We start from the raw sequence: 15,753 nt of genomic DNA, 5'->3' as shown, positions 1-15,753 counted from the left end.
ATGTTTGCTCTCAGCACCAAAAGAAGTTAAGGAGATGCTCGGCCAATCCCTTACCAGTAGAAATTGAGAAATTGATAATATGCTTACCCCAAACTTGTCCATAGTAATTCTTTAACTGTCACAGTTTATATACGAATACATTTTACTTGCCTTGACACTTATATAATTGTGACCTTCATAAGGGGTCGGAGGGGCAGGAGGGGATGACAATTTGGAACTCAAAATATGAGGTAACATATGTGAAGCTTTGGCAAACCTTAAAGCACTGTATAGATGTGCTTTATATTACTTCTTTCTTTTCTTTTCTTTTTATGGGGCAATGAGGGTTAAGTGACTTGCCCAGGGTCACACAATTAGTAAGTGTCAAGTGTCTGAGGCCATATTTGAACTCAGGTCCTCCTGAATCCAGGGCTGGTGCTTTATAAACTGTACCACCTAACTGCCCCTATATTAATTCTAATTCTCCAGATCAGGGAAGTCTGGGAGAAGTTGAGAACAATAGGATAAATAAAGTCCAAAGGAAACCAAAAGCCAATTGAGTTCCAGGGAGCTGTCTTTGTTGTTGTCCTTGTTTGTTCTTTATTCTGGAAGAGAACCATGATATCAGGAGGTGATATCATGACTGGCAGTGAATTGGATTTAAGAGAACCAGGGCTGTGTAAAGTCACCAGCCTCACTCTCTCCTCCAGAGCCAATTGGGTCCAGTGGCAATACAGATACATCAGGACAATTGGAGATATCCCCTTCCAGGGAGATTTGAAGTATATATGCCAAGTCAGAATCAAGAGACAGTTCAAAGAAGTAACCAGGGAATCAAATGGCAGTCAGGAAAAGAATAATGAGTTTATCCTGCTGGTTGAGCCTTTATCAGAAATCCTGGGGTTCTACTCCTTTAAATTTCTATGACTGCCTCCTGAGGTATAAATAATGACTGCTCCAAGCTAGATAATAATTTCTCTCCACCCTCTAGCCCTTAGGTGGTAGCTTTGGTGATTCCATGCAGAGAAGATTCTATATTTAAAGGTAAAAACTTAGTCGAAGAGCTTTAAACAGTAGTTAATTCATAAATTGGTATTTAAAAAAAACTTTTTATTAACTCAGAAGTTCTCCATGATATGTAAAAGTAGTTTTTCCTGGTCAGCATTCATCTCAAAACTTGAGTTTTCTTTCGTATCTTTCCTCCCTGTTTTTCTATCTTCTCTTCCTCTTAATAAGACATAATTTGTGACTTGAATACTATATATTTTCTACAGGGGGTTTTTTGAGTACGTGAGCTGTACTTGGGAATTCCCAGTGTGGAAACTCTCTCTACACTATGATTCAGATATTCCTCTACCTTTGAATTTACAAGTCACTTTACCTTCCTGGGCCTCAGTTTCCTCAACTGTAAAATGAGAATTGGGTTAGATAGCCTTGGAGTTCTTTTCTAGTCCTAGCTCAGAATTAGAGTGATCTGAGTTCAAATCCTACTTCAAACATTCAATGGCTATGTGATCTTGGGTAAGCTGATATTAGTATCCCCAACTATAAACTAAAGGGTTGAACTCAATGGTTTCTAAGGTCCCTTTCAGTTCTGAAATCTACACTCTAATGACTAGAGTTTTAGAGACTTTTCTGGGATACTGGGACATTAAATAAATGACTTTTTCATGGTGACCCAGCTAACATGTCAAGGGAAGGAATTGAAACCAGGTTGAAACCAGGTCTTGACTCTAAGGCTAACTGGCCCACTATCTATGACCTTAAACCACCTGTCAGTACACTTTGAATATGGTGTATCCATTGAATAAATTATAATGTTTCTTGTTGTTAATGCTAAATACTAGTGATCTAAGCACCTTGCATTTCTTCAGTGTGCTATATACGAAGAACCTAGTTCTAATTAGTTTGGTCAATCTCTCCAGACCTCACTTTCCTCAACTCTAAAATAAGGAGATTGAAATGGATGCTCTCACTAGGTAGTAAAATGTCTCTTCTCAGGATCACAGAATCAGATTTAGAGCCGGAAGAAACATTTGAGGGCATTGAGGCAAACCCCATTACTGGAATGTAGCCCTCATTTGTCTGTGGTTTGATTCTCTCAAAAAGGGACACCCCTACACACACACACACACACACACACACACACACACACACTGTTTTAGCCTGAAAATATGTAAAGACTACAAATAAGGATCAAAAGGTTTTATTGTTCTTAATCCTCAAAGAGTTAACCATTCCTCTCTCTGGGAGAATGATAGGTTCCTGTACATAACATTCCAAACTGCTTTCTCATATATTGTTCTGCCTTCTTTTTGCTGACTTGTGACTTGTTGTTAGAGAAGATGATGCCGTGTATCAGCCCTCTGCTATTCTGGAAGGAAGGTTGCTTTGCCAACGTGAACATGACACAGAAATTCACTACAAGGGACTCCCAGGAAGTCAGTTTATAATTTCAAAGCAAAGTCTTCTGCACATGTGCTATGATCTTGGACAGGCTCTAATCAGCATGCCAGGAAACAAGGCACTGAGGGGCTTCATCTTATGCAGGGAAGTATATTTAACACGCCACTGCCTTTTTAGGCACATATTTCGCTAAATCTTAGCCAATAAACAAAATATAGCACAATAAACAGGCACTACAGGAGTGCTGCTGTTGTTGTTATTCAGAGATAACTCAAGAAGCATGTCAGACAGCCTTGGTTTTCACAATGCAAAGTTACAAGATTGAAAAATCACTGTCTGGTGTGTAACTCCATTGGTGGGAAAAACCCATCTATGTCTTAAGTCACTAGCAGTTCTTTATATTCTGGTAAAGAAAAGGCTTTACCCACTTACCTCACCACCAAGTGCTGCCAACTTCTCCTATTATTAGATGTAAAAAAAGTGTCAGGACTAGTGAACTCCAATATGTGCATATGATAACTCAATGGCACTTGCCCAGGAAGTTGAGAAGTATAAGACCCTACTTCTATTGACAGGAGATAGAGAGAAGGAAAGAGATGGACTGAGTAGGGACCTTTCCATCCTAGAGATTCAAAATAGAAACAGCCCAACCTGCTTTCATTATGTCTTAATTTCTTTTGGGGGGGAGGGAGAAGAAGGGGAATGAATACATGTGATAGCATCATCATAAGGAACTCCCTCCTAGTGTGCAAAGTTTCTCTATGTGAACAGATCAGTCATTCATCTATAACTTCGAATCATAGAGAATGTAGTGGGGCACTAAGTAGTACCAGTAGCCATGGAGCTAGTATGTATGGATAGGAAAATTCAAGTTCCAAGAGCCCTTTGCTGACCTCTGGACCCATCAAAGAGATTCCAGATGGTACGACCAGGAGAAATTAGTGGAAGTTGCAAGGATACACCTTTTGGCTTGATGAAGGGAAAATTTCCTAGCAATTAGAGCTACCCAAAGGTGGAATGGACAGTCTTGGGAGGTAGCAGATTACCCTTCACTGGAGGTTTTCAAACAAAGGTTGGACCATCCTTGTCTAGTATATGATAGAGGGGATTCCACTTCATGCATTCCATTGACTAAAAAGTCTCTGAGACTTCCTCTAACTCCGTACTTGTGGAGTTCCTTTCCAGATCAGGAGGGAAGGAAATATCCAAGTCTTCTACGTATGCCACTTGGAGAGATCATGGATCCACCTGGGCACCTGTTTCCTAATTCTAAGCTTTTGTAGATTGAATAACTCAACTCACATGAGCAAAAGCATTAGTTTCAAGTTTCACACACTGGCTTCATAAAACAGCCTATAAGTCTGAGGCCTTTTCTCTACCTTTTGCCTTGTCCTTTGACATCTGGCTGAAGGAGAGAAACCTCTCCAAATTTTGACCTCATAAAAAGCTGAAGTGGAAAATGACTAGAGAGAAGAGGAAAATGTGACCTAAACTCTTGGCTGCCTTGACCTGATGAGACAGAGGGATACATTTCCACTGAACTTCAGCCAAGGAATACTTAGAAAGAGTAGTAAAAAGGAATGTCAGAACTCACTGAATTGGAGCTTGGATCAGTGAGAACCTGTGTTACTATGCAAATATGATGCCCAAAGCAAAGTATCATATTACAGCCCCCCCCAGTCCCCAATCCCCCTTTTCTGGCCATGCATTTCAGTGGGGATGACCTTTACCTCACTTCTGTGCAATTGATGATATGTCTCAGCCTACTCAGACCCACCAATCACCCTTTCAGTATCCACAATTGCAATTCTTCTTCTTAGGGGCAAATAAATGGTTCATTGAATAGAGCTCTGGGTCTAGAATCAAGAAGACCTGAGTTGCAATCTGGACTCAGATACTTACTAGCTATGTGACCCTTCAGCAAGTCATTTAAGCTACTTGCCTCAGGTTTTTTATTTGTAAAATAGGGGTGATAATAGTAGCACCCACCTTCCAAAGTTGTCTCAAGGATCAAATGAGATAATAATTATAAAGCACTTAAGACAGTACCTGGCATATAGTAAGGATTATATAAATATTAGTCAATATTATTACCATGACTTGAAGCCATATAAGATAACTGGAAGAATATTTGTCATTAAAAAGATGGGCCTTTATTTCTTAGAAACAAGAATCATAAAAAAGTATATCAGATGGTAGCATAATCCTTTAATGTTAGCAGCTAGATGGTGGAATGGCTAGACATGAATTTAAATCCTAACTCAGTCACTAGCTGTATGACCCTGGCCAAGTCACCTAACCTTCTCAGCCTCAGTTTTCTCATCTATAAAATGGGTATAAACTATCTCTACATGTAACTGGAAAAATAATAAAATACTTTGATTTTTTTAATTGAGGTTTTTCCTTTTTGCTCTGATTCTTCTCTTATAACATGACTAATGCAGAAATATGTTTAATGTTATTATATATATTTATATATATATGTTTGTGTGTGTATATACATATATAAAAAACCTATATCAGATTACCTGCTGACTAGGGGAGGTGGGGAGAGAGGGGAGGGAGGGAGAAAAATTTGAAATTGGAAATCTTATATAAACAAATGTTGAAAACTATAAGATGAGGATAATAATAAGATCTACTTCACGGGGTTGTTGTATGGATCAGATGAGATAATATATAGGATGTCCCAAATGTCTAAGTGTGGATTTAAGTTTTAATAAGTCAAACATGCCTAAGACTTTTGAAACACCTTTTATGCAAAGTGGGCTCCAAATATAAATATTAATATAATTATTAATTATATAATATATGGATATTAATTATAATTCATTTTCCACCTTAAATTTTTTATTTTTTCTTAAAATTTAACTGAATTCTAAAACATTGAAAATAAAAGAAGCAAATTTTTTTTCTAAAAAAAAAAATCTCGGGGCAGCTAGGTGGCATAGTGGATAGAGCACCGGCTCTGGAGTCAGGAGTACCTGAGTTCAAATCCGGCCTCAGACACCTAACACTTACTAGCTGTGTGACCCTGGGCAAGTCACTTAACCCCAATTGCCTCACTAAAAAAAAAAAAAAATTTAAATTTAAAAAAATATCTGTATAGAATCCCAAAGGGAATTCTGCCACTTACTTCCTTCTGTCCTATTCTGAGACTAGTTCATTGTCTATTTGCAATGTCTACCTAAGTCATTTGGGCATCTCAATAGAGTGCTGATCAAACTCCATATCACAAATAGTCTGGACACTGGGCATTCTTCCTCTACTTGGTTTTTCCTACATGGAGAGTCAAGCCTAAATCTTCTGAGTGATTAGAAGATTCAGCAGAGTTACAAGGTCTGACACAATAAGTACAATGTCACCCCAAAACAGGAGCATTTGGAGAACTTCATTAGCTATAAGGAATCTTCTTCAGTTTGGGCTCTGTCCTGGACATCAACAAATTAATAAGCTTTATTAAGGGTATACTATATTCCAGAATCTTCTAGGTACTAGAGATATGAAGACACAAACAAACCAGTCCCTGAGTAATGTCAGGGGATTGTGGAAAATAGCATATACATAAATGAGTAAATACAAGATATATAAAAAAAGAAATAGAAAGTAATTTGGTGATGAGCACAATGACCTGGGGTAAGGAGGAAGGTTTGTTAGAAAAGACCTTCTGTAGGAGGTACCACTCAAGTTGAGCTTAGAAGGAGGCCAGTGATTCTAAAAAGCAAAGATGAGAAGGGAATATCTTCTAGCTGTGAAGGATTCCCTGTACTGATGCACAGAGATGGGAGGTTGAATGTTGCATATAAACAATATTTTGGGGGGCAGCTAGGTGGCAGAGTGGATAAAGCACCGGCCCTGGATTCAGGAGGACCTGAGTTCAAATCCCAGCTCAGACACTTGACATTTACTAGCTGTGTGACCGTGGGCAAGTCACTTAACCCTCATTGCCCTGCAAAAAAAAGAGTATTTTGACCAATTTTGCTGCGATATCCAGGGCAGGAGGAGGAGAAACTTGCAGTAAACTTGGAAAGATAGACTGGAGCCAGATTGTAAAGTTTACATACCAAACAGGGGAGGTTGTGGTTTAATTTAGAGGAAATAGGGAGCCACTAAAGCTTTTAGAGTAGGAGAAAGACAAGGACATGCCTGTGCTTTAACAGAATCACTTTGATGTTTGGGTGGAGGATGGATTGAGGAAGGGAAAGACTTGAGGCAAAGAAATCAGCAAGGATGCTGCAATAAACCAGGCAAGAGGTGATAAGGCCATAAACTAGACTTTGTAAGGGGACAGAAGAGGACAGTAAATTGGTCAATAAACTAAGATTTATTTTATTAAGGTTGTGCTAAGAGTCGCTGCTTCCAAGGGTGGAGATAGGATACAAACAACTATAGGAAAATAATATATAAACAAAGACAGATGCAAGAGGTGTAGTAGAGGTTAAACGAATGAAACTTTGAAACTCATTGGACATGAAGGAATGGAGGGGTTGATGAAGGAGAATGAAGATCTGAAGATGTCTTCAAGGTTGTTAATGTAGGTGACAGAAAAGATAGTGGTGCCCATTACAGAAATAGGAAAATAGGTACATCCTCCAAGATGCTGGCAAATGCCTTTGGAAATCAGGTCTCCCTACTTAATGCTCTGCCTGATATTTACATTCAAAAGGTCATGAAAAGAAATTATCTGTGTAGTTACATTTTCCAAGGTGTCTTTCAGAATTTTAACATATGTACAGGAGAAATGTTGTTGAATAAGAGCCTTTAAGACAATTTTCTGCTCTACCAAATAAAATCTATAGTTATATGCTTATCATATGCAAAACACTAAACAGTATTCACCCTCCATGAGCTTATGGTCTACTAGGTGGGACAAGACATGTGCACTGATAATCAAATACAAAATTTATGCAATGTGATTTTACAGTAACAGAGAGACAAAGAGACAGACATGGGCAGAGGCAGAGAAAAGGAAAGATCGGAGGGGAAAAGCAAGAAAGAGAAAGGAAGAGTGAGACCAAGGGGGTGGGGGGAGAGAAAGACAGAGACTATACACACACACACACACACACACACACACACACACACACACACACACACACACACACACACACACACACACACACATTTCCAGAAGTAAATAGTATTAATTTGGGGTTATGGGGGAGTAAGCAAAGATGGAAGAGTAACAACTCTTGAGACATTGAGGAGGGAAGAGAATTCCTTCCACACACTGGGACAGATTATGCAAATGCAAAGCTGCTAGAGTGTAATGTATTGGGGGTATTTAGCAGCCTAGATATTTCACAGAATCACAAAATCTTGTGAATTAGCCTAGAAATGTCATAGATATCTAGGATTTTATGGTCCTGATGACTATTAGAACAATTTGTTTTCCATGTACCAGCTTAAGTTTGGATGTCTTTTACAGGGGCTATAGTCACAAACAAAACCAGTCAATCCACAAGTCTGACTAGCTACGCTTGCATCTTATTACCCTGCTAAAGAGATGTTATGACAGTAAGAAATAAGTGTTACCTATTTAACAAGGCTTCCACGTATGCCTGAATCACCCAACACAGAGGTGCCCATATCAGAGATACTAGGCCCCTGCTTCTGGGAGAAGACATTCTGCATTCCCTACCACATGGGTGGGAACAGTCTCTTCCCATTGGATGCAAAGCTAAAGCAGACTGTGTCTTTAAAATTGTCTTTTTCTTTCCAGATATGTTCAGAAGGGCTCATGAGCCCATTCAACCACAGCATGGGCACCATGAAATGAGAAGGGTAAGAGGAAGCTTCACCTTTCCCCTCATTTTAGACCCCATGGCCCCAAGAAATAGGCTTGGGGTTTTGGTCTGATTTGTTTTGTCTTTCATTTTTAGTTATAGGTAGAGGCCCAAGAGTTCTGGGACCCAGTCTAGGACCACAGCAATCTTGGAAGCAGGAATCCAGGCCAGATATTGCTGCCCACCCAGGATGGAAGCCCTGAGAAGCCCAGGTTCCTGGGAGGCTTCGAACTTGGAACTTAAGACTCCTATACAGGAACTGAGTTAAATTGTAAATCTAGTCCTCCTCTCATCTGATGTAGTTTAAAGAGTATGGTGAAAGTTTGCGTGTTTTTTCTGGCTGTAGATTTTAAGCAAATGTTCCTTTGTAAATGCTCATCCAATTGTCAAGTGGTGAAAATGGAACTGGGATCCCCTAAAAAAAGGGGACATTGTTGGAGGGGGAAAGAAACCAATGGCAAAGAGACTAGATACCTACCAAATTCCCTTTAGGGTACTGAAGAACTCTGGGGGAGGGGTGAAATGTAACATACATGGCCTTCAGTTAGTGGGGACCAGAGTAGTGACTGAAATCACAGCTAAAATCTAAATCTTCCTCAGTACTTAGCAAAATGATCTAAACAATTAATAAATATTACTTGAGTAAGGAATGAATGATTAAACCACAACCCAGCAAGAATAAAAGCACAATCTCTCCAGAAAACAGTATTAACATTATCAAAGAGAGAACATGATCAAAGTAGTAAGACTAAATTTGCTAAGGACAACATGAAGAAATGAGATGGAATAGTACAAATGTTTGGGTTTTTTTAAGTCAAATATGTAGACCATTATATATAACAGGTCCCAGATCCATGATCACACTTCATTCTAGCCAACTTCCTGGACCCTGTTGCTATCTCTTGGAAGCTTCTGATGCTCTAATTCTCATCTCAGTGCTATATTCATGGTGGGATCCTACTATGTCTACTGACACCAGACTGCCAAGCATGCCTCATTCTGGCTATCTTCCTGCCATAAAGAGAGGAATGGTATATGTCACTTACCAACCCCTCTCCTCTACCACTTTCTACTTCTTCTCCAGGGATAGTAACCAACCAACACTAACAAAGCTTCTGGAAATGATGAGGCAACCAGATCCCCTGTGGCTCTACCCACTTTCTGTTTAATGACCAATAAGACCTTCCCATAACCACCACTTCCCCTATGCATTGTCTCCCATATTAGAACCTAAGCACTTTGAGGGCAGTCATTTCCTCTCCCTTAAATTTGTGTCCCCAAGACTTTTGACCATGCCTGACACATAGAAGGTGTTTTGAAAATTTCATTCACTCAACAAATTATAAATTCAGTGAGATCTTGTGTTCTGTATGATTTTGGTCAATTATATGTGCATGAGTACCATAGACTATGGGAGAATAAAATTTGAGAAAGTCTGTCTGTTCCTTCCTTTTGCTTTCATCATCTATGTGATATGGTGGCTATAGCCTTTAAGTCAAGAAGACCTGAGTTCAAATCCAGCCTGACACACTACTGTCAAAGACCTTCAATACTTCAAGGTCACTCTGTGATACTTTTTATAGCTTAGATAATCATTCAAAGGCTGCAACATTTTCATGTCAGAAGCTCCTATACCTTAGAGTTATTATTCCAGGTACAAGAACTTCCCATAGTTGTCTGGGCCTCTTTCTCCAGAGATTCAGGAGCCTGGGAAAGGTTTGCTGTGCTAACCAGATTTCATCACCCAATGTAAAATAACCCAATCATACCCAAGAGACAAAGCAAGTAATCAAAGAGTCTGGAAAATTGGAGGAATAAGAATGGTTTGCATCAGAACAACAAATGAAGGGCTCATTCAAAGTGCAAAATTTGAAGCCAACTCCCAAAACAAAAGTACTGTCAAAATGCAAGACATGAGAACCACAAATGATGGGCATATTCAAAGGGCAAAATTTGAGGCAAACTGCCCAAACAAAGTATTGTCAAAACATAAGTTGATGCTGTTGAAGGGCCTAAGTCACTCTTTTGATAAAGAATATAACAGCACCACAATGATATTTCTCAACGTAGAAAATCTCATGAGGATAGCCAAAGTTATTGGCCCATCAGTTCTAAAAGATGTCTCTGTCTTCAGGGAAAACAAATGGAAGGATTTGTCAAAATCCCTGCTCTAAAACAGTAAATTGATGCCGACCCCACGCTATACATTACAGGTGAAATACTGTCATAGAACTCCAATGTAATTCAGCTGACATTGACATCAAGATGGGAGGTTCCCCAAATTCCTGGAGCAGGTTGCTCTTGCTAGATTTACAAGTTACCTTGCTACAACTCGAATTCACCCACAAAATGCATGATTTATTTTAAGCACTCACAAATTTTAAAGAAAAGCATACTCTATCACTGGGGTTTATTGATTTGCTTGTTTTGTTGGGTTTTTTAAAGGGTGTTCCTAGAGAATTTTACTGACAGACTCATAAATGAGGGTGAAGGAATGTCAGTTCAGATAAAGATATTAATTAAAGGAAAATTGACTGCTGACATTTCTGCAAGTTCAGGAAAGTAGATCAGATACAAACCTGAAAGAAGAAAGAAGGTCAAGGTGACAGTCCATGTGACAAGAAGTTTGTTAAACCTTTATTTGGCATGGCTGAGATATGTGAAATTTCATTGAATTTTTTCTGAAACAATATTAACACAAAGCAATTAGCAAAACACCCTAAAGATGAGATACTATAACGGAAGGATTAAATTTGTGCTTTCACTAATGTAAAGAACTTCCAGAAAGAAACTTCCTCTAGTAATGCAGGTCACAACCTCTAGGAAGTTAAATGTCCTATATGTACAGGTGATGCCAGAGTCCACATGTGTCAGAGTTTGAGGCCAGCTTTCTATCTATCATACCAGAAATGGAATGACTTGCCTCATGAGTCACCTGTTACTGGAGGTTATCAAGTGAAGACCAAAAGATCAATGACTCCCGAGAAATATTATACAAGGGATTCATGGGTCAGGTAGATTTAGGATTAGATGATCTCTAAGCACAATTGGTTAGAGAAAATAAGGCTTTCCCATCAAAATGTTATCAGCATCTTATATAGTGGAATTGGTAAGTTGGTCATTATGGATGACTAGTAGAGTGTGTGGAAGAAAATGTTTGGAAAAAGGACCATATTTGCAATGAGAGGACCTGAATTAAAGTCTCACTTTTGTAATTATTAACTGTGTGGCTTTGGTCAAATTTCCTCTTCTGCAAAACCAGGAGATCTGAATAGGTGATGTCTATGATCCCTTCTAGTTCAAAATCTATAAACGTCTATTCCTTTTCAATCTTGTTCTAAACGCTATCTACTGGTTTTGCATTTCTTATAGGCATAGGAACTTAGACCTATTGTTTCATTTGTATTGGGAGATCCAAGGGGAGGAACCTCTCTAGCTGGGCAGGTCGGTGTCTTCTCTGAAATATCTTATCTTAGAGAGTTTGATGTAGCACTGAGAGGTGAGTGATTTGCCCTGGGTCATACAGTCAGTATATATCAGAAACTTGAACCCAGATCCTCCACTTTGACACTAACTTTCTATCCATGGTGCCACATTTATTAGAGTAACTAATTAATTTATCTATTCAGTTATTTTAACAAATATGCAAAGAAAAAGCAATTTGACCGCACCATGTGCTTTTCACAATCCATCAACAAGCACTTATTTATTAAACACTTGCCATGTGGCAGGTGTTGTGCTATACAGTGGGAATACAGATACAGAAGCAAGAGAACACCTACCCTCAAGAAGCTTATTGTATTTTTAAAAAGTACTCATTAAAAAAATAAAATGAAAAATAAAGTACTCAGATCCCATATCTCTACCACCTAGGGTCCTACATCTTTTCTCTCTCCCTTTCTCTATCAAATTCCTTGAAAAAGTCATCTACTCAGTGCCTCCATTCCTCTTCACATATACTCTTCAGTCTAGCTTCTGACTTCATCACTCAAATGAAATTGCTCTCTTGAAAGTTATTGGTTTCCTTAATGCCACATTGAATGGCTTCTTCTCAATCTTTGTCCTTCTTAACTTCTATGTAGAATTTAACACTGTTGTCCCTCCTCCCCTCCCAGCTACTCTCTCTATGTCTCTCTGTCTGTCTCTCTCTGTCTGTCTCTGTGTGTCTCTCTGCCTCTCTGTCTCTGTGTGTCTCTCTCTGTGTCTCTGTCTCTGTCTCTCTCTCTCTCCTGCTTTCTCCTAGTTGTCCTTCTACCTATCTCATCCCACCTCATTATCCTTCATTTCTTCAGCAATAATGTCATGCTTACTGTGGATCCACCACAAGGCTTTGTCCTGGGCTGTCTTCTCTCTTCTCTTTACATTCTCTTACTTGATGATCTCATCATGTACCATGAATTCAATCACCATATCTATACAAATGACTCCCAGACTTAGATATCTAGTGCTATTCTCTCTCCCAAACTAGAATGCCACATATTCAACAGTCTGCTGGAAACTTCAAATGAGATATCCCATAGTCATCTAAAACTCAACATGTTCGAAAAAGCTTATTATCTACTCCACACCTAGACTCACTTCTCTTCCAAATGTTTCTATTACTTTAAAAGATACTATCATTGGGGCAGCTAGGTGGCGCAGTGGATAGAGCACCGCCCCTGGAATCAGGAGTACCTGAGTTCAAATCCGGCCTCAGCCACTTAACACTTAACTAGCTGTGTGACCCTGGGCAAGTCACTTAACCCCAATTGCCTCACTAAAAAAAAAAAAAAAAAAAAAGATACTATCATTTTTATGCTGTGAGATTTAGAGTGCTACCAACCTGTTGAGAAAAATATTGCAGGGAAGCTCCACCATGAGGAAAAAGCATGTGACTTTAACATCTGGAAGTAAACTGCCTGTTAGTCGTGTCAATCAAAGTTACCAGTTTGAAGCTGTGTGTGTGTGTGTGTGTGTGTGCGTGCACGCGCGCGAGCTCGCATGTGGCCCTGTTTCCTGTTTCACAAGAGGTTCCTGGAGGAGCTGCTGAGGTGAGGCCTTTTTGGTTGTTGACTTGGGCTTTGGCAGGGGAGATGTGGGGCTCTCTTAGAGATAGTTAGATGAAGTTTGATTTCTACCTCGCTCTCTCTCTCCTCACCAACTTCTGATGCACTTTAATAAATACTTAAAAGTCTAAACTCTTGCTAAAGCTTCTAATTTAAGGTGACCACTCATTCGATTTTAGACATCATAGCTAGAGTTTTAGCCCCTTACAGTAGACACCAATATTAATTTATTAATAGGCTTGAATGACAATTCAAGACCCCTCAATCTCATTTAACCCAGATAGCTAATCAGTAGCCAAATCTTATTGTTTGAAACTCTACAACATCTCTCCTATATGACCTGTCCTCACTACTCACACAGATATCACCTTAATATAGGTCCTCATGACTTCTTGACTGGCCTATTTCAATAGTACTCTATTTGGTATCCATGTCTCAAGCCTCTTCCTCCCCAATCCAACCCCTACACAAAACCGAAGTAATTTTCCTAAAGCACAAGTACAACCATGTGATCCCCATTGGACAATCAAACATAAATCCCTCTATTTGGCATTTAAAACTCTATGAAATCTGCTACCTTTCTACCTTTCTAATCTTTTTTACACATGCCTCCCATCCACACATTTTGCCATTAACCATATTAACATATTTGTGGTTCTAAATACACAATGGTCCCTCTCCAATCTTTGCATCTTTTCTGTCTGCCCTGCCTGAAATTCACTTGTTCCTCCCTTCCACCTCTTAGAATTCCTGATTCCCTTTAAAATGTGGGTCAAGCACCACCTTCTAACCCTTCCCTGATTGGCTGTATGCAGACCATGAAGTTTTAGATACCAAAAAAAGGATGCTTTGCTTTATACTCAAGGTAATGGGGAACCACTGAGGCTTCTTGAAAAGGGTGACATGATGAGTTCTGTGCTTTGGGAATATCAATGTAGGATGGATTACAGAGGGGAGAAACTAAATGAAATAATCCCCTTGAAGGGCAGCTAGGTAGTACAGTGGATAAAGCACTGGCCCTGGATTCAGGAGGATCTAAGTTCAAATCCATTCTCAGACACTTGACACTTACTAGCTGTGTGACCTTGGGAAAGTCACTTAACCCTCATCGCCCTGCAAAAAAAAAAAAAGAAAAGAAAAAAAAGAAATAATCTCCTTGAGGACCCTACTATAATATTCCAGGCTTTTTATCTACCATGTTCTTTTCAGACATAGCTATTACCTACCCTTCCACTTAGGCACAATTTCAGCCGATGCCAACCAACAGAATTATAGATGTAGTACCCAGGAGGAATTAATCAGCTTCTATAGGATGGGTCTTACAAAACTAAACCTGTTAAATGTTAGCAAAGAATATAGCCTAAAGTTCCTTAATGTTACAGAGCAATGTTGCTCTCTAATTAAAACTAGATCATCGAGAAAAGTTGGCAGTTAAGCCCTCTCCTCCTACGTGGAGAGATGGAAAAGCTGCCCATTCTCACCCATCTTGTTCTTGCCCCTTTGTCTAACTCCATTTACAAAACTCAACATCCTATGCTTCAGTGCTCTATTGTTTTGTTAGTATTTCATTAGATGAGAGAATTAAAACATCAGATGCAAGAAAGAACCACTCTATTTTTCCCCAAACTAGCTTATACGAAGATAGCCAGTTTAATTTTCCCAAATAGTACTGGTAGTTTTCAGCCAGGACTAACATGACCTATCAATGCCACTGGATGCTGGTATCAGACTTGATACCCATAGGAATTCCCTGGGTATTTATAAATCCTGGTTATAATGCCTTATTACTACATTCCAATTTTTGTAATAAATATGATCAGCCACACCTTTGTTTTTTTCTTTTAGTAGTAGGGGTAGGTTCACTGTGATTGAGTCATAATATCTCTCCCAAGCTCCCTTGTGATCAAACTATGCATTTTCAAGGTTAATGCAAGGTAAGTGTTCAGCAGAGCAAAGGTGAATTTGTTCATGTTGGCACCAAGCTCATGATCTTGTCCTCATTAGAAGACTACCATTTATAGTGTGCACTCAAATACATGTTACCGATAATGATAATGGCTAGTTTTATACTCATCTACTGAAAGCAACAGGCCTAGTTGTGACTCATCTACCAATCCAGCTGATTCTTCCTCATTAAGAAGTTTTAAAAACAACTTGTTACATTATTTATGATGAACCACCAACACATCAGAAATAAATCTTCCTTGCCACCCATATGTATGCCAGTACTTTATTGCCATATCTTTCATCATTATGAATTATTTTCTTTGATATAATTTTGATGATACCATCTGCCATATTCCTGTCTCTCCTTTTGGGTGGTGGCTGCTGTGATTACAAATAGCATTTTTGGCACTTCCTTTTCTAAAGAAATAGGACTGATAAACATTAAAAGTATTACATTGCAGTAGCTCAAGAGGAAAAAGTCTTCTAAAATCATCTAATGACATACGGTAGGGCCCATAAACTTAGGGATGAATTTGCAGTGTCATCTAAATTGTATATAAACTATTACATCATCTAAGAATAGAAGCAAA

General features: G+C 39.0%; 1 protein-coding gene across 1 annotated transcript in view; it reads left to right on the top strand.

The window, feature by feature from the left end:
* The window catches only part of LRRN1 (leucine rich repeat neuronal 1), a 222,103-nt gene extending 212,526 nt beyond the window's left edge, over nucleotides 1-9,577 (top strand). Inside the window, exons 3-4 of the transcript XR_006354114.1 lie at nucleotides 8,108-8,169; nucleotides 8,268-9,577. The gene's annotated coding sequence lies outside the window, so the exon portion shown is untranslated. The remainder of the gene's footprint in view (nucleotides 1-8,107; nucleotides 8,170-8,267) is intronic.
* The last annotated feature ends 6,176 nt before the right edge of the window (nucleotides 9,578-15,753 follow it).

The sequence above is a fragment of the Dromiciops gliroides genome, chromosome 1 (assembly GCF_019393635.1).
Source record: "Dromiciops gliroides isolate mDroGli1 chromosome 1, mDroGli1.pri, whole genome shotgun sequence".
Taxonomy (NCBI): domain Eukaryota; kingdom Metazoa; phylum Chordata; class Mammalia; order Microbiotheria; family Microbiotheriidae; genus Dromiciops; species Dromiciops gliroides.
Note: the sequence above shows the minus strand (reverse complement) of the source record. Positions and strands in the feature narration are given on the sequence as shown.